The sequence below is a fragment of the Sinohyriopsis cumingii genome, chromosome 6, assembly GCF_028554795.1.
Source record: "Sinohyriopsis cumingii isolate HCF-2022 chromosome 6, ASM2855479v2, whole genome shotgun sequence".
NCBI lineage: Eukaryota > Metazoa > Mollusca > Bivalvia > Unionida > Unionidae > Sinohyriopsis > Sinohyriopsis cumingii.
The window spans coordinates 92,105,821-92,125,855 of record NC_142966.1 but is presented as its reverse complement, the minus strand read 5'-3'; the positions used below and the strand labels follow the sequence as shown (position 1 = coordinate 92,125,855).

Here is a 20,035-nt window from a genome sequence, read left to right as displayed (position 1 = left end):
TCCTTTAACTGATGAGTGAAGAGTGTTCCATCCATATGCCCAATAGCAGAGTTTCCAAATAACCAGGAACCTGGAGCACCTTCCTAATCAGCCATATGTGGTTAACATCTTTAAAAAATCAAAAAGGATGGAAGAACTTTTACACTGGCAGATATACATAAATGTGAAATGATGTGACCGGATATTGTGACAGATTGTTGGTAAATGTTTTGGCCTTTGATACCAATAACTTTCTGCTTACCTTTCCCCACTAAATCCTGTGTCATCCCAATTGAACATCTGATCTGGTTTGTTGACTAATCCCAATCTATCTAGTGTGTCTTCAAGAAGAGTGAAGTATTTATTCATTACATTCACGTTTACCATCCTGTGCCTGATTCGGTCCTGTTGCTCAGCATGTTTCTCTGATAGTTCAAGATGTCTCTTAAAAAATGTCCGGAATCATTTGTCATTTGGAATTTTATTCATGTTGAATAGAGAAGGACTCCTATTTTGCTTCATGGTGGTAATTACAATTGCTGGGTAATTTTTCTGGCCAAAGAAAAACCTTGTTGTGCCGAATACTTCATCTAATTGACCATGGACGACTCTTCATTTGTTGTTAACATGGAACATCTTCCAGGGTACTTTTCTTGTACCTTCCCCTTGAATGATCATCTACAGTTTTTAGAGGAATCTGAATTTCTCTTGAGGCTTGTGAAATTGTGAGCCTTTTCAGCTTTACAGATGACACGGCGGACTGAAGATCTTCCGTTCTATACCTCTTTGACATTGTTAAGAAAAAAAAAGGAGTCTGTTATTTTTTATGTTGTCTTTACTGTTGTAGGTAACATTCACCGGAAAGATTTTCTTCTTCTTGACAGTTTTCATTCTGCTTGTGTTGATTTATTTGAAGAAGAAAAACCATCATAATTTCTGTTTCCCCTGAATTATAAACATTTTGACTATGAAGTATAATAATGCACACAAGTCTAATACATCCAGTAAAATCCAGTTAAATAATGTACAGTGAAAAACATCTTCAAGACTCCTTAAGATGTGGACTTAGGAATATTTTTCAGCTGACTAGCTTTTTCGTAGCTGTTTCTTATGCATTTTTGATAACCAAAGGAAGAATGCATAAAACATATTAAATTCCAGTTAGGAGTTTGGTTATTTTTTAATTGTCCCAAAATAGTAAGTATTTACTAATTTAGAATTAAGTTCATATGGCCTTGAATAATTGGTAGTTACTTTCGTGTCAGTAGTAATGGTGTACACGGTTCCATAGACGGCTAACACTTTTCAGTGTAAAAGTGTCTAAAAGAGTTGTTTCCCCCATTTCGGGAGAAATAAATAATCAATGCTCCCTGACTATTGCCCCATAACCTTTCCTTGCAAGTAAAATATGGAGCTGGGAGACGCCGGGAATGCTAGAGGGATTGTGTTAACAAGCTCGGATAATAAATTGAAGATGATTGCTGGGGCCATGCTGTTGGGTGTACGTTGTGTTAAGTGTGAAAAAGGAAAACGCGTATTTGAGGATGCTTTATTTTGGAAATAGTGGAATTCTAATTTACAGCGTCTACTATAAAAGCGGGGGCCCTACATCAAGGTATGGTTCTGTAGTTTTTGTCGACCCATGTATGCTAATTGTACCACGTGACTCCTCGCATCAGTAAATGGAGGCGTAAGGAGCTGAAATGGGGATTTTTGTTATTATCCTTACTTAGTCAACTTACCTAATATTTATTTTCGCTCGGACTTGTCAGCTTCAACCACATTTCATATCTTCTTAACAGGAAACAAAAGTACGGTGTCTAACCAGTATATATATATGTAATATGGTACAAAGATAATTCTTTCTGCGAATACATGCCCTCACCACTCAAGGCACACAGTAAATGACTGGATCACTTAAAATTACTTGTTAATATTATTTATTTCCTCGCTAAAGTTAGGAAGATACCACTTTTCTAAAACTGTTTTGTAACTAGAAATTATTGTTTCGCGGAGCTTAAATTATAGAGATTCAAATGTACCATTGTCAGGCAAAACATTGGGTCGTTCCATACTTTTGGTATATATTTTTCCCTTTCTTTCTTCGACAGAAGTCATGTCTGTTGATCAATGATTAGTTTTATTGTAAACATCAATTCACTTTGGTAAGATGTTCACTTACGTTCATATTTAATTTTGAATGCTATACTTCCATATTCTATTCTTCAGAGTTCTCTTAAATCATTGGTATAACCCATTGATTATGCCAATAACACTCACTGATTCTGCTAACAAAACCCATTGATTATGCCTATAACACTCACTGATTCTGCTAACAAAACCCATTGATTATGCCAATAACACTCACTGATTCTGCTAACAAAACCCATTGATTATGCCTATAACACTCACTGATTCTGCTAACAAAACCCATTGATTATGCTAATAACACTCACTGATTCTGATAACAAAACCCATTGATTATGCCAATAACACTCACTGATTCTGCTAACAAAACCCATTGATTATGCATATAACACTCACTGATTCTGCTAACAAAACCCATTGATTATGCCAATAACACTCACTGATTCTGCTAACAAAACCCATTGATTTTGCCAATAACACTCATTGATTCTGCTAATAACACCCATTGATTTTGCCAATAACATTCATTGATTCTGCTAATAACACCCATTGATTTTGCCAATAACATTCATTAATTCTGCTAATAACACCCACTGATTATGCCAATAACACCCATTGATTATGCTAATAAAACCCATTGATTCTGCAAATAACACCCATTGATTCTGCCAATAACACCCATTGATTATGCTAATAATACCCATTCATTATGCTAATAACACCCATTCATTATACTAATAACACCCACTGATTATGCTAATAACATCCATTGATAATGCTAATAACACCCATTGTTTCCTTTAATAACACCCATTGATTCTGCCATTAACACCCATTGATTCTGCCAATAACACCCATTTATTCTGCCAATAACACCCATTGATTATGCTAATAACACCCATTGAGTATGTTAAATCCATGTTTTAACAGATATTGTTCTCTTATTTAGGACATTTGTTTGGTTTGTAAGTAGTGATCGAGCATGCGTTCTGTTAATTTGCGTGTGGAGACTTAATTAGTATTTGAAATCATGCACAATTTACTGGATCACATAGGATAACAGTCGTATGGGCCTTCACGGGACTTTCGTTTTCAGTGAATATTTACTATATCCCAAATTTATTTGAAAGTGACCTTAAAAAGCGCGGATTCGAGCGATAATTTTAACTGATCATGTTGTTTACAGCATCGCAGAAATATTAAAATTCTTATACTATTTTTTGTTCTTGTCCACACATAGGAAGAGTATACAAGGATAACAAAAGCAATGCTATAGTTTTAACATGTACCTGCGAACAAAAAATAACCAGAAGCAGGGAGGACAAATAAAGAAAAAACGTAGAGACACGCTCATGTATTTATAAGATCTTTTTCTGTCGACATTTGTAATTGTTTCAGAAGGATATATCTCATAAGCGCCCGGGCATAGGGGTAAGCCGATTTAAGCTCTAAACGTATTTTGACCTACAATGTAAAATGTCATAGTTGACCACTACATGATTGCCCCCATATCAAAAAAGCTAATTCTGAGGGGGCCCGTGGTATATCTTAAGCAACCAATTAAAAACAAGACATATTTTAAAATTGTTATGCCCAACCACGATGTTGGTGGGTACATAGAGCGTTACCATTGTCATGGATACGTACGCTTATACTTACGACCGTCACATTATATTTAAATTTTTCATCTGGCCGTTTTAGACACAGCGGTAGGGCACCAGTATTCAATGAATTTATTTCTAATAAATGTTTTTAAAATAAATACAACAAGAGTTATTTTATTGACATTTTTCTATTTATTCTATATGCTAACCGGTCTCTCCCAAATAAATGAAACCGTATACATTTCTATAAATATTTTCTACAACTACATTGATCCATTTTGAGCAAAAACAAACTTGTCCTGTTTACACAATGTTATGTAAATGTTTAGGTATCACGAACTGTTAATATTAACATACCGTCAATAGTCGTGTTTATTTGAAGTAAGTGTGTACATTTATGATACCTGTAATAGTTCTATGAGTGATCTGTCAAGGCTAGCGCCTTAGAAGATAGGGCCCACCCTCCCCGAGTTCTCAATAAAATGTTATTTTATCTTTTTAAGGCACGCATCACCACTTAGACTTTGGGGTATTTTTTTTGAGCGTTTGTGCATGTCTGGGCTTATATGCGTAAGAATTTGGTTCCTGAAAGGGAATTTTAAATGCACGTTTCCTGTTCAATTAAACGTACAAGTGACACATCCTGTATTATGATTTCGTTTTCAGTTAAACTCGCCGTTGTTTCGTTATATAGTGTGGAATATTACTCGTGTCCATTACATACGCAAGAGCGATGACACTGTATCTCTTAATTCTCTCATAAATTTTGATGAGGAAGCTTACGTTTATATATCTTTGTTATTTCCTTTTTGTCAAATAACTGTTTGACACTGACACATAATGTGCACTCATATCCTTAAATGTGGCATACTATCAATTTATCCTAAGTACATACCCTGTCAAATAGAGAAATGTTTTCTCTGAATGGCCTTAACATTACCTCATTCGAATAGTCTCGACCTCCTTATGTTTATTTACTTTTTTTAAAAAGGGACCTATTCAACCCTGTGTATAAATATCTTCCAGGAGTAAATTTTAAAAAATGTCCACCTTTTCTTCTATGTTCTCTTGAAGGAGTGTATCGATGAGTAACACTCTATGGGAGATTTTGCCTACATGGACGAAATGTGTATCAAACGATTACTCCATCTTAGCATGCTATCTCTATTTCGGATTCTTAGTACCTATGGAAACACTGTTTACCCGACACTGTTGGGCGCTTGCAACTATATGCGGGGGGGGGGGGGGGGGCACTTCCCCATCTCCGGATTATTTCACCTCTAAACATTATTTGGGAACGCTCCGATGGCCTAGTGGTTAGAGTGTCCGCCTCGGATGCGGGAGGTCGTGGGTTCGATCACCAGCTGATTCATATCAAAGACTTATAAAAATAGGTACTGGGTGATACATCATGCTACATGTATGCAGCATGATACCCCAGTGCTAGACATCCCTATAAAATGCCACACTGCAGACATCGTAGCGATATGAAAGAATGTTTTTAAAGCTACCTTAAAAATCCAAATCACACACACACACACACACACACACACACACACACACACACACTATTTGGCCTTCATCCGTAAATCTTAATTGCTGACCACTACATGTTGTTGCCCCACCCCAAATAAATCTGCGGTCGCCCCTGATGTGTGTGTGTGTGTGTGTGTGTGTGTGTGTGTGTGTGTGTACTCAGACCGGATCAAGTCATGTATTGCGGGGGGGGGGGACTCCAAAAATTTCGAGGGGCCCTGACTTTTCTCGATGGGGCACGAAAGTAAAAGTTTATGTGACTCTTTTCAGTTCAGGGTCGAAACGGACCCGTACGAAAAAGGCCTATGGTCAAAACGGACTAGTGTTTAAAAGGCCTAATCCAAAAAGGCCCAGTACAAAAAGGACCATTTCTATATGCATTACTAATGGCTACTATCATGTATTCTAATAAAAATAAATATTAGATAAATATAAATCCATACTTGGTATCATAAAATATCTAAAAATAGTGTGCATTTACTTGTCATTGCGTCATATTTTTCATCCGTACGTGAGACATCATGTTCTTAATTGATACATGCTACTACTTTTTCTACGCAAACACGAATAAGGAAGAACATATCGCAAGTTACAGAATGTGAGAAAGTTAAAATATCTCAAATTACTAATTGTGAAGGAAAACATTAAAATCAAAGCGAAGCAGTAATACCTTTGTTAGAACATATACAATATTGATTACGAGTTAGTGTAACCCAAGTGTGGCTTGTGCATGCCAACTTTGTTATAGTAATGCCTTAATTAATCAACGATGATTCCATTTATGATTGACAAATATTTTTCATGAGCGAAGACTATTGACTCTTTTCATGTTTCAGATGCATACAGTATTGTTAATAAATGTATTTGCGTAGTTTATTTTCATTGATATAATTTTTGTTGTGTGTGTTGTAGGCACCTTTATTGCGTTGTGGACTAAAGGGCTACTCAATAAATTTGTTTCGGTGGGATAGAAAGGCAAGAAGAAAAGGTGTGATTTTACTATCCAGTGTTTAACTAGCATTAGCAACAAAAGAAAAAGAAATTATAACACAATATCAGGTCAATAAATCTATTTATAGTAACGTCAATAAATGATAATACCGGAAGATTAAATTCTACTTAAATAATATCGCAGTAATAGATCTAAAATATGTTTATTTTTTAGTACATTATATACGTTACTATTATTCTGTACACATTTCTTCATAACGTCCACGACTTTGTTTTCCTACGGTACATTTCAAGACGTACAAAAGCTGGGTAGAAAGAAACGTTGAAACACACAGTTACAACTAGTCATTAAATGTGTAGCTATCAGAAAGTCTCATAAGAACAGACACTTTTATGGAACACTGAATAAAACTTAAATACGAAAAGTTGTTGTTGTTGTTGTGGGGTTTAACGCCATTTTTCCGCACACGATAGGAAGAATCCGGGAAAACCCTGGAAAGAACCACCGACCCATGAGAAGCTACCGGCAAGCTTTCTCACATACCCACACTGGCTGCATCCGAGACTCGAACCGGCGCAGACAGGTAAGATGGCAGTGATCCGTAACGGAGAGCGCTTTAGACCACTCGGTCACTGGAAGGATAAAAAAGTAATTGGAAGGATATATAAATTATCTAGAAAGGAGACATTGAAAATATCAGAAAATGGAAAATGACACATCACCACAAAATCTACGAAATGAAATAAGCATAAATCATGACGGAGGACACGTTATGAGCAAAATTAGGGTATTATAATTTTTTCTATATCATAAATAACAAAAGTGGTTGGTATATTGTATCACGGACTCTGTTAATGGCAAGGAATGTTTGATACAATATCCACCACGTGTTTTTAAAAATGGTTCTGAGATGCAAGGACATCGATGAAGAGAATTTGCCATCTGAAATAAAAGCACAAACATTAGCTTAAAAACTGAAAAGGAAACCTATAACCGAACTGACTAACACCATTGCAAATGTCCTTGATGGATACGAGGGATGTTAAGCAGAAGTAAGAATCTTAAAAGTTAAAGGGGAAGACGCAAAAACATTACGAACAGCACATTAACTTGGGCCTGAGAACAATTAAGTAGATTTATGGGGACAGATGCTAGTTAAATTGCTATACTGCAAAGATTTATAATGTTTGTTTGTGTTCGTTGGTAATATTGCATTGTGTCTGTGATCGTTGGGTAATATTGCCTTGTATATGTTTGTGATCACTCGGTAATATTGCCTTGGGTCTGTTTGTGATCGTTGGGTAATATTGCCTTGTGTCTGTATATGGTCGTCAGGTAATATTGCCTTGTGTCTGCTTGTGGTCGTTGGGTAATATTGCCTTGTGTCTGTTTGTGATCACTGGGTAACACTCAGGAGAAGTGATTCTTTACCGTCAGACAGACTAGAAAAGGGAAGGTTAAGTTTAATTTTATATCGGAACTGTCAGTGTTAAGTTTTCCAGAATCAGGTTTGGAAATCTAGAAGTCAAGCTACCGTAATTTTGGCGCCTTGTTATAAAAGGCGGTAGATATATTTAATCCTGATTGTTTACGCTAAATAATGGGCGTAGTTCCCACATGTAATTTCTTGGTCTTTAAAATTGCCCTCATAAAAAAATCTAGTCAGTCTGCATTTTTCCTGCAATAGTGAAAATATAAGGGACTTCTAGAGTAAATTTGGAAGGAATTCTCTCGTAAAACATTTGTCAAAGGGACCTGATGTCTGGAAAGTCGACGGACACAATTCCGGCGGTAGAAGCCAACCAAGCATGAAAGCACAAGGGGAAGTAGCTCCTCTGACGTATCCACGCACCTACTGATCCAAGTATCTACATATATACGTACTTACGTATCCACCTACCCACACGAAGTTTGAGGGCCTAAAAGAAGCGAGACAGTAGGGAGGTTGGTGAGGGGAAAAAGCGAAAGGACCTAGAGGAAAAACCACAGTGAAGTTGGAGTGGACTGAAAATCGACAGGTTATGAAGTTGTACAAGGCAATGACTTCGCTTGTTCACTCGATTCTATGATGAACCAATTCTATAATTTAAAACAGATCGGCTATTTATATAAATATATTTGTGTTTGGAATTCGGTGAAAGATTTATTTCAAGCAGTAGTGTATCTCCCTAATGTAATGTATTAACACACTTGTTTCGTGCAATTAATTAAATTGTCGTTTCTACATGGGGGTCGTGTCATTCTGTTATATATATCTGCTCAGATCTCTATTTATTCCACCTATAAGTTTCATACTTTATATTAATATTTACTCGATCCGGCCAATAACACCGAGGGCGATCATCTCCTAGATAACGAGAACCAAATAAAGCGGACACCTCGTAAGACGGTACAACCTCACAACACCACCACCAGTAGCACCGCTACATAAGGCTAAACACACTAGAGGATATTTTAAAACAAGGAAATGCGTGTAACAAAAGAAGGTCGTTTAGTAAAACGCGAGAAAAAAGAACCAGAACAGGTAGAAGCTAAATAATGCAGTCTACAAGAACCTTGTAATCAGGTAAGTATGAAAAGAAAAACAAAGGTATGCATAGACAACGCACAAGTATACAGATGCCAATAGTTCCAAGGGTTGAGCACAAGCCACTTTTCAAACGTGAGCAAAAGCTATATCTAATATATTGAACTGATACTGAGGATACAGTAGACGAGAAAATGGATAATGATAAGAGATGGGGAAAAAAAACCAGAACGACATCTAAGTCAACGACACATAGGGAATTTTCCAAGAAATAAAACACTTATAGAACTGTCAACAGAAGAAGGCAAACAAAGAGAGGATATCAAAAGTAGTGTTGGTGGTCACGAGCAGAAATTTTTATGTAAAAAAAATGGAATTCTCATAATTTTTTACTTGTGAACCATATATTATTTTGTCTTTTGCGATTACTGATAGCAAATAATAAAATAATAAGTCACACGGGGAAGTGGCATTACCACATATTTCATAGAACTCTCTCTCACTCTCTCTCTCCACAGACATTGGTTATCGTGTTAACTGGTTATAAAACAAAATCAGCCGCATTATTTGATCAAATTTCAGAGAACACATTCGAGTGAGGAAGAAAGGTGTTATGTTTTCGCTGCTTATTAGAATCAGATTTCCTGTTATTAGAATTATATATTTAAAAAAATGTTGGGTGCTATTTTTTAAATATATCTGCCGCTGGAGAGACTGGTTTTTAAAACGATATCTGGTATCAGAAGTTTACCTGTATAACACCTTTCTGGCCCGTTACCGGCATTTCTGAACCGGACCTTTTTTTTTTAACCCGGGCATTTTCCGTACCGGTCCCGACATCCTCTTTGCTCAGAGTGTGTATACTACGCAACAAAAGTGCGCAAGATTAAAGAGATGGTCCAGTTTCAAGAGACAAGTGACTGTACATTTGAGTGTGTGTGCTTATTTTAGAGGGCGGAAGCAGGAAACCCCGGACCCACACACCCCGATCCGGCCAGTGTGTGTGTGTGTGTGTGTGTGTGTGTGTGTACTCCCTTCAAGGTGTAGCCTCCCCAATGACAAAATCCCCCTCCCTCACAAAGGTGAAAGATAGAACATAATCCCTATCCCAGTGGCATGTTTTTAAACCTTTTGGACCGGTATATTTACTGGTCTATTTTGAAATGGGATAGGGGATAAAAAGAAAAGAAATCTTATATATATCATCAATATTTAATTTGATTTTGGAATTTCATGTTTTTAAGTACTTCGCAAAATATAACAATAATGGTCAAACGAACTCAGTACTTATCTCATCTTTACGATAGTACTGCTCTAATTCTTATGGATACGATATACGAAAAAAGATGTAAGTTTTAAAAAACATCGCGGAACGAGTTGCAATGGATTAAAGCGTGCGTAGTGATTCTTATCTAAGTGAGGTGACAAAACACATGCGCGTGCTGTCGGTCTTTTAGAAAAAAAAAAGGATCACTGGACATCTTAATCTCCTTCTCTGTAAGATCTAACATCTTATCCGCACACGTTACGTCATTTATCTACGCAAGGGAAGCCGACACAAATCTTCCAAGGGTCCAAGCCGACATACAAAGATGTATATTTGTGTTCGTTTAAATTATTTTTAAAGAGATTAACTTTTACTGGATGAGGGGGTTATGACATATTTCATTTTTACGGGGGGGTTATGTCCTAGAGGAATTTTATACTGGGTGTATTTTGTATGTACCAGGTTCCCAAAATCATTAAATTTTCGTTCCATCAGGTTCGAGTACAAAATTGATCAAAATCCGCATGACCATGTTAACTGAAAAAACCATATGAAATACCATTGTTATTATCCGTACAGTATCTTTTTCAGTGTGTTTATCCTTGATGGTTTTCTGCGCTAAAATATAAAAGCTTGTTTATATCTACCAATATCATTCACGAATGTATCTACTGTGCCTAAAACATGGCATGGTAAGAGCTTTCAATGAAATTCAACAATGGAATATATATGCTACTAACCTGGCTTACGTACAGAAATTGCCTCAACCAATCGATCCTGAATTTAATCATGGGCGCCCGCACATAGGGGCAAGGCCCCACCCCCACCCTTCGCCTACATCCTTAAAACTTAATAGCAGACCACTAAATGCTTGCCGTCATCCACCCCAAAAATATATTATGCTGCTGTCGCTTATCTTGATCGAGGTGATACGACAAATAAATCATTCGTCGATGGCGTTTCATTTATACCCGTACTAGGAAACGTGCATTTTTTGTGTTCTTTTGGAACTGGAATGGAAGTATCTTTACATTACAAGATGTATGATACAAGACGCATGCTACGAGATACATTACAAGATGTATGATGCAAGACGCATGCTACGAGATACATTACAAGATGTATGATGCAAGACGCATGCTACGAGATACATTACAAGATGTATGACGCAAGACGCATGCTACGAGATACATTATAAGATGTATGACGCAAGACGCATGCTACGAGATACATTACAAGATGTATGACGCAAGACGCATGCTACGAGATACATTACAAGATGTATGATGCAAGACGCATGCTACGAGATACATTACAAGATGTATGACGCAAGACGCATGCTACGAGATACATTACAAGATGTATGATGCAAGACGCATGCTACGAGATACATTACAAGATGTATGATGCAAGACGCATGCTACGAGATACATTACAAGATGTATGATACAAGACGCATGCTACAAGATACATTACAAGATGTATGATACAAGATGCATGCTACGAGATACACGATTAAAAGAAGATACATGGTTCAAGATACGAGATGAACGATTCAATATACATGATAGAAGATACATGATGCATAGTACAAGATTAAAGATGCATGATGCAAGATACATAATACACGATACAATATACATGATACAAGAAAATGTTAGTATTGTCAGTAGACTGGGTAACACTAACTCTGAACGATCTAGTATGCCAACATGACAAAGGGGGCGCTCACCAGTTATTATGTACTTTTGAGAGAGTGACATATGTAAGGTGAAGTTGTTTGCATTTTAAACATGGACAATGGAGAGAATGCCTCTATGCTACCTTAATGTAATGTGGATGGTATTCCTTTGGATATTGTACTTTTGGAAATTGGACATGATCTAAGCACACTGATAACTAAAATGACTGTTCTCTTGTGCTAAAAAATCAGCCTGAATTAGTCTAAAGTACAACTTACATAGCAGCTATTAAAATAGGGAAAATGAATTTTGCCAGACTAGACAATACCAGCTTCTGAAAGCGCAATGAATGAATTACCACATATATAAAATTTAAAAAAAGTTATCGGCTCTTTTTTATACAATTTACCTCTGAAGCTCAGGAAGTGAAAATGACCAAGTGGAGCTAGCACTGTTTTGAAAGATGCACATCTGGAGTAAGGCCAAGCTGTATACTATATAACCCATATTACATCCATCAATCATACACCAAAATAAAGGGAATTAAAGGTTCTTTGAATTATACCTAAGATAAACAAGGTCCTTTTTAAATAGCTAGTATACCCAGTGACTAAAGCCGGGGAAATTATTTTTCTTTAAAATTCTAACCTGTACAAAATACGAAACTGTAGAGCCCCACCAAAAATAAATACTTTATGTTTTAGAAGACTGGTACACAGTATATATTTACAATAAAACACTACTCGTGAGAAACTTTAGAATACAGTAACAACAGGCTAAAAGGCAATGCAACGGTATATAAGGTGCCAATATACATTATTAAAAGTATGTACACATATGTACATCACAGAAAGGCATGGCTTTAAAATTTAATACGATATATGGCAGTTTTATTACTGAAGACATACAGAAAGATAATACCTATTAAGATATATGGAAATGATGGTGCTAAAAGTTAAAACTAAGCTTAAATAAAGATATAAGCAAGAAAGTAAAATAAGCATTATTGGAGAGGAAAACCAGAGTGAGGCTATGTTTATATCCATATCAGTTTGCTGATGTTTTTAAAATCAAGGATCATTCTCAGTTCATTGAGAAGGTTGTTCCAGACTAAGTGAGAATGAAATTTTAAAGAATGCTTACCGTACCCTGCAGTGGCCGTTATCTCTTGGTATTATTAGGAAATTTTGGTGTCTAAAATTAAATTTGCGGTATTTGTAACTTGACCAATTACTCGTGTAATTTGGTTGTTTTTTCTCAAGTACCTACAATACTAGTTAAATGAACCATTTCGTCAGACTTTTATTTGCTATAGAAATAAGGTGGCATTTGCAGTTCCATAGCGTAGTATTAAGTGCTCAAAATTTGGTTGATGCGTTCAAACTCGTATAGCCTGTATAACCTTTATAAATTAAAGACCATATCAACGATATAACCTTCCCACTATTCCATTACCTTATTTAATGCGAGTTTATACATTATTGCAATTACAAATAAAATTAAAGCTATTTTTGGGATTGGTTTTTAACAGCACCTTCAAGACGATAATGGCTTTACGCGACACATAGACATCAGCCCCGGGCTGTCATGAGAGAAAATAAAACCCGCGATCCTTGGATTACACGACTAACGCTATTTCAACTAAACTACAGCCACTCCCGACATATTTAAATCTATCTATAAATATCTTCTAATAGTAAGTTTATCTGTTTGGCCGAAAGCGTTTCTGGCAAACTCGTTTACATTATCATACATTATGAAGATTAGCATTCCCTGATCTGGTGTACTTCAAGAAATTGTGTCCCAGTCAATAGATCCTTATCCTAATGTACATAAAGGAATACTATAATGTACTTGCCATAACAGAGATTTACTGAAGACATAACCTTGCTATTATGTAATAAGTCGATTTATTACAATTTTGTCATTGGCTGAAAAAAACAAAAGATTTTAACATCCAAGAGAGTCTGGTTGATAAAAGAAAAATGTTTGGCATAGCCGTTCAGTCTGCTGTTATTTTTAATAATCTTTCCTATTACGTGTACAGTCCACATATTTACTTCATTCTGTCTGTCTGTCTGTCTGTCTGTATGCATGCATGCATGCATGCATGCATGTATGTATGTATGTATGTATGTATGTATGTATGTATGTATGTATGTATGTATGTCTCACACTAAGCTATATAACACCTTATTATCCCACTGTGGGGATTCTTTTTATTCATTCATAAAAAGTCATTTTGTCGATGTGAAATAGTGAAATATTAGTATTGTGACTCAATTATTATGTTTGAACTTTATACAAATTATTTATTATTAACCTACTTAGCAAAACTGTTATTTTCATGGCAATTGCTTGATTATTTTCTCCAGATGTATAAGACGCAGTAACAGTTACCATGTTCCCCCTACATTGATGATTTTGCAAGTCTGTAATCCGAGTATACTATTTTTTCAAATAAATAAGATCCAAAATCAAATCTGTAAAAACTATTTGCATGTTTGTTTGTACATATTCTGTCTATTTGAAGATGTGGAAGTCCATCTGTAGTAGTTCTTAAGTCCACATATCTACTTATTCATCACTTCATCACTTGTCAATGATGTTTATTTTCTTACATTGAGGTTAATGTATCCAGGGCCGGCAAGAGGGGGGGGGGGGGCAACCAGAGATATATCGGGGATCTGGACCGAACAACACTCTTTAATTTTATACAAGAAAATATAGTCTGAACTAGAAATAGGAGAGGCCCGGGTGTTTCTTACCCAAAGGCCCCGTAATCGATCTCAGTGCTCCTGGATGTATCCATTGTGGTCATTACACAATGCATCTGGGCAATGTAACGTCAGATGGGTACAGTAATTAATTCCTACTTATCATCATAATGTAATCTAGTTCCTCCAGTTTGTTAGAATTGCTTACAATTTATTGTTTATGTTATGCTCAATTCAAGTCGTATGACCCACATACTAGCAGATGAAGTAATGACCCAAATACTAGTTGATAGATTAATGATCAAAATGGATACACAAACCTTGAGGATGTCTGTCCTCGGAGAGGCTCAACTTTTTTGTGAGCAGTCAGATGGATTGCCCAAATGCCAGTCGCTATGAATCTTGAGTAATATATCTGAGAAATTTAAGAATTACAAACGAATTGTATCCACAGTAATTCTTCATTCAAGTTCATAAGAATTGTAATAATTATTCTGAAAGAATAAATCAATTTTCATTGCATTTTATCCATGGGCTCATTGCAAATAAATATAAAAATTCATTATTATAAATGTAAACTATATGAAGTGAAAATTCAGAAAAACAAATAAATAATTATGACATTTTTCTGATTACATTATATTATATTACATTACATTACATTACATTACATTACATTATATATGTACTTGACCATTGTCGGTGATTGAGAGTGCAGTTTTGATCTACCTGACTATTGTTATAGCCAAATCCCGTGTCTACCTGATTTTTGTCGTGTTCTTTACTTGACTTTAAGCTAAAGACCTGACATTGTTTTCGATTGTTATGGAATTTTTCATTTCAAATGACCGACATCCATGGCGTTATATTGCGTCATTGGTCAGGGGACTTTATATGAAGAGGTTTTTGTAAACAAATATTCAATCCCGTTTTAATTTCAGTCGTTTTGGGAATCTGTGATCAGAGTTTGATATTATTTGAGGGGAATCATTTATTTAAATTATATCATTGGAATTACAAAGTGCTCATATAATTTGAGGGGAATCATTTATTTGAATATATCATTGGAATTATAAAGTGCTCATATCATTTGAGGGGAATTATTTATTTAAATTATATCATTGGAATTACAAAGTGCTCATATAATTTTTGTACTAAACCACTACATTAGGAGTATTGTGAATTTATTCAAAGACATTCTGGATAAAATGATTTTGATATACCAAGACTAATGATATATCATGTTATGTATATCTTTGTGTTTTTAACTTTTGTCCAGATTGTAGATTGCAAAAGTGATTTGTAAGCATCATATTAGGTAGCTAAATTTTTGTTCATTATTGTTGGGTATACTTTAAGATAATGATTATTTTAAACAAAATGTTTACTTGGATTTGAGTTCAGGAGATTGTTTTTCCATCGGAAAAAGACATGGCTGCCTGATTTTTGTCAGGTTATTTACTAAGCGTTAAGTAAATGGACTTCACATTACTTATGAATTTGATGGAATTTTCATTGGAAATGATTTAGGTCCAGGGCATTATGTTGTGTCATAAGACAGGTGACAGCCTGTATGTAAGGAAGACAAAGTAAACAGTTGTTCATTCCTATTCCTATTCATTGTGATATGTACTAAGGTGCCAACAGTCTTGATGTATCACAATGATATAATCTAAAATGTCCTTTAATGGCTTCACAATAATTTAAAAATAGTGGTTTAGTTATAAATCAATGAAAACTTTGTAACTGAAGTGAATACTGTAAATAAATAAATCTTCAAATTAAAACTGAACACATCAATAAGACTGACTCGAAATTCGATGTCAAGATAGGAATGAGTAATATCCGGCGTAACAAACTTTATATTCTTCCCCATTTGACTTACGTCAAAAATACTGTCATCTTAATGGACCATTACTGCAAATTGCAAGCAAAATTCGTTTCTGGGAAGTTCTAAGCTCATAATCAAGGCTATATATAGGATTCCAGCTTGAGTAAACATGTTTACAATTGATAATTAACATAATACGTAACCGTCAATGACAGACAAATACTAGCTATGTAATGTCACTTCGACCTTTCTTCTCCTCTTCCCCATGTCTGTGTTAAAACTTGAAAAACTTGCAAATATGACTCAGTGAGATTTGAGCAGGGCATTACTACTTTACTACTTAGAATTGTAACATTTGCTCCAGTGTCACACAACAACGAAATGCAATTTCCATTTACTTTAACATTTACAAAATATCCTGTATCAGTCCCTAGATTGTTTAGTTTTATCAATTTGGACCTTTCTTTACAGTCGCGCTCTGATCCCCAAGTTTGACCCATTTCGGTTTCCCTGACCTCTGGTCTGTCTGTCAGTATTATCCCATTTGTTTCTAAAACTATGGTTTAGCTTGTACTTTTGATTTTGATTTCTATCTCTTTGTTCAAGAATTTGTTTTCTGTTAGTACTGTTTGAAAAGTTTTGAAACCATTTTCCACTGTAATCTCTTTGGCAAACATTTCTTCTGACATTGTCATTCCTATCTACTATCTACTTGTTTTCTGTTCCAGTTTTTGTATTCTTTTTTTTCTGTTTCTGACTGCAATTTTTCTACTGTTTCAGACAAATGTTCTAGCCTTTGTACAATTTTATCTAGCTTGTCCTCATTAGGTACAGTTTCTCTTTCAGACAGGGAGTTCACATTTTTCTGTACCTGTTTATCAGCTAGTTTGTGAGCTTCCATTTTAACAGCTATTGTTTCAGCCTCGTTTAGTGTTTTAGGACCACCTTCTCTTAGTCTTAGTCTGGTTTCAGAGTCCAGCAAGGCATCAATAAAGTAGTCCAGGGCTAAAATTTCAATGATTTCACCAGTTGCATCAGGATATGCCTGTCTGGTCAGTTTCTTGATGTTTCATGCAAATTCAGAATTTCATTCTCCCTTTTTTCTAACTCTAGATTTAAGTTCAGTCCTGTATATTTCAGCTTTTTTTTAGAATTCCAAATCTGGATTTTAACACTTTTACCAGATTGTAGTAATCTTTCCTTTGTTCTGGTTCAATTTCATTAAGCAAAGAGCGAGCAGTACTAGTGAGACTGCTAGATAAATACAATGATTTTGAATGATAATCCCAGTCATTAAGTTATGCAATCATACTGAACTGAGTTAGATATTCATCTATGTCAGTCTGACCGTCATATAGCTGAGATTTAATTCTAGACTGTTTATTGTTTCCATTATCTCATGAGTATGCGTGTGTTCTCTCTGCTACTTCTGATTCCACAGTTTCTTTGAAGGCTGGGGTTTTCTATTTCTCTAGCTCTGGAATTTTCATTTCTATTTTCAATCAAATGTAACTTTTTATGTAGATGATGCAATTTTGACTAAAAATCCTTAAATGTAGATTTCATGTGATCTGCCTGGGTGAGTACTGTATCTTTAACTTCTGTTGCTAAACGTGTCATTTGTTTTTCTAGATTACTCTCCAGTTTACCATAGGGACTTGAACCCCATGATCTTATTCCATCATTGTTATCATCAATTTCAGTTGTCACACTTTCAATTTCATTTCCTGCTTCAGATTTCATATACATGTCTTCTAAACGTAATAAATGTGCATTTTGCTCCACTTCCAAACCTGATCAGTCACTTTTATAAATTTTATCTACTATTGCTGGAGTTTTTATTTCATTGTTTCTTTTCTTTTTTCAGGATGATCATCTCTACCAGATTTTTAAGAGAGAAGATAAGATTTTATTAATAATATTTAAGAACTGTGTTATGGTGTTATTCTCTTTTCTTTGATTAGCTCATTATGATCCCACGTCTGACTACCAAATCTGTAACCTCAAGGGTCTGGAAAATTACTCAGGATTTTAGCTTTCTTTTTCAGACCTTGAAGCTACAAGGGTTCGTCTGACTTTAGCAATGGAGATAAAAACAACAATAAAGACAGATTAAAAATCCAGGGCAGATTTATTCAAACATTTCTCATCTGTAAAACAGAACTACACCCTTTTGACCAGTTTACAGATTCAACTTTTACTTATAGAATTATACCAGTAGATACAACTGTAATGGATATATTTCGATTAGCTAAAAACCAACCTAATTTACTACAAACTAAGCCTGAGTGTTAAACATATATAATGTGGGCAATAAGTTTTGAATTTCGGAATCATAATTTGGGTTCCGAAATTCGTGTGTAGAAAATTCGTCTGCTTATGGGAACTTGTAGTTTAAAGTCTAAGTTCCAAATTATTCTTCAAAATTTCATACATTAAATTTTCCTTCTCCAAAAATTACCTCTCTCATTTTTCTTGACTTAATCAATCTTTGTTCTAGATCTTAATCTTCGCCAGCCCTTTCCTCTATCCGTCTGCTGCCTTATCTTCCCATCTGTCTCCGACTTGAGACAACGACGCTCTTTATATACAAGTTTGGCACGTGTAAGCATTCTGGTAAACAAACCATGGATTGGTGGGTATTGCAATCGATCGGCCAATCCAAATCAACCATGCTGACGGAACATAACCTCACGATAGTAATACACACAACGATGTGTTTCAATTCTTCTAATTTAACATAGTATTAGACAATATGATAAGTCGTGACAAACCTACCCAAATATATTATTCTCATCTTCGAATGTTTGTGCAGGTAATAGTTTTAAAATCTTGTATTGTTGTACAAAATACGCGAACGGGTAACGAGCATTGCGATGTGCGAGGGGACATCTCAAAATGGCCACTCTCGACTACAACAACGTGTTGTGGCTAAAATCAGCTGATTCGGAGATACATGAAGTAGCGGCGTAGCATTACCTTCAAATATGACTTCACGGTGAAGTTCTTGTCAAAGGTTCACCTGCATTTCTTTGAGACGCTGGACTGGAAAACAAAGCAGTGTGCAATGGAACAGAGATTTCACTTCCGGGTCATCACCAAGGCCTTATTACTCACTGTGCACTGTCGCCGAAACACACACAGAACAACTACACCATAAGTTTACGTTCTAAAGAATAAACAATTACCTTTAATGTCAATACTAAGAATGCCCAAATCTAACTCTTGTATCACTACCAAGAGGAGACAGGGAAGAAAATGCTCTAAAAATAGACTGGGACTACATTCTGAGTACTGAACCAGAACTAATAACTGTGATTCCATATTCAGACCTCATTTCTTCCCATGGTTTGGTGATTGGTACCGGGAGTTTCCCGTGTTCTTCCTCCGCTAGTTATACTGGCCACCATGTATAGCATATCGGGAGCAGACACGGCGAATAACGTGGAACTACAACAACAGCTACTACTACTACTACTATTACATCTACTGACGCTACTTTTGCTGCTGATAATACTGCTGCTGTTACCGCAACAGTAATAACAACTACTACACTGACGTCGGGCATTTCTGCGCACCTAAGGTTTCCGTTTCCAATATTGAAGCAAAGCGCATACCGAATTCGAGCGATTGACAAAAATAAAATACAGCAATGCTTACCATTTGAAAAGATGCAGTTGTCACCAGAATATTCTGTTCAAAATGATATTAATTTTGGACACAGAGGATACCACCCGCCTGTTTTCCTGACTCGCGATATGTCGGCCTATTCTGCGCACAGCTATGAAAATA

The 20,035-nt window shown here is 35.7% G+C and overlaps 1 long non-coding RNA gene across 1 annotated transcript; it reads left to right on the top strand.

Moving 5' to 3' along the window:
- The first annotated feature begins 1,386 nt into the window (after positions 1–1,386).
- On the top strand, positions 1,387–18,177 carry LOC149797447 (uncharacterized). The gene is made up of 2 exons (XR_016421521.1): positions 1,387–1,594; positions 18,111–18,177. It is a non-coding gene; the product is annotated as an uncharacterized LOC149797447 (long non-coding RNA).
- The last annotated feature ends 1,858 nt before the right edge of the window (positions 18,178–20,035 follow it).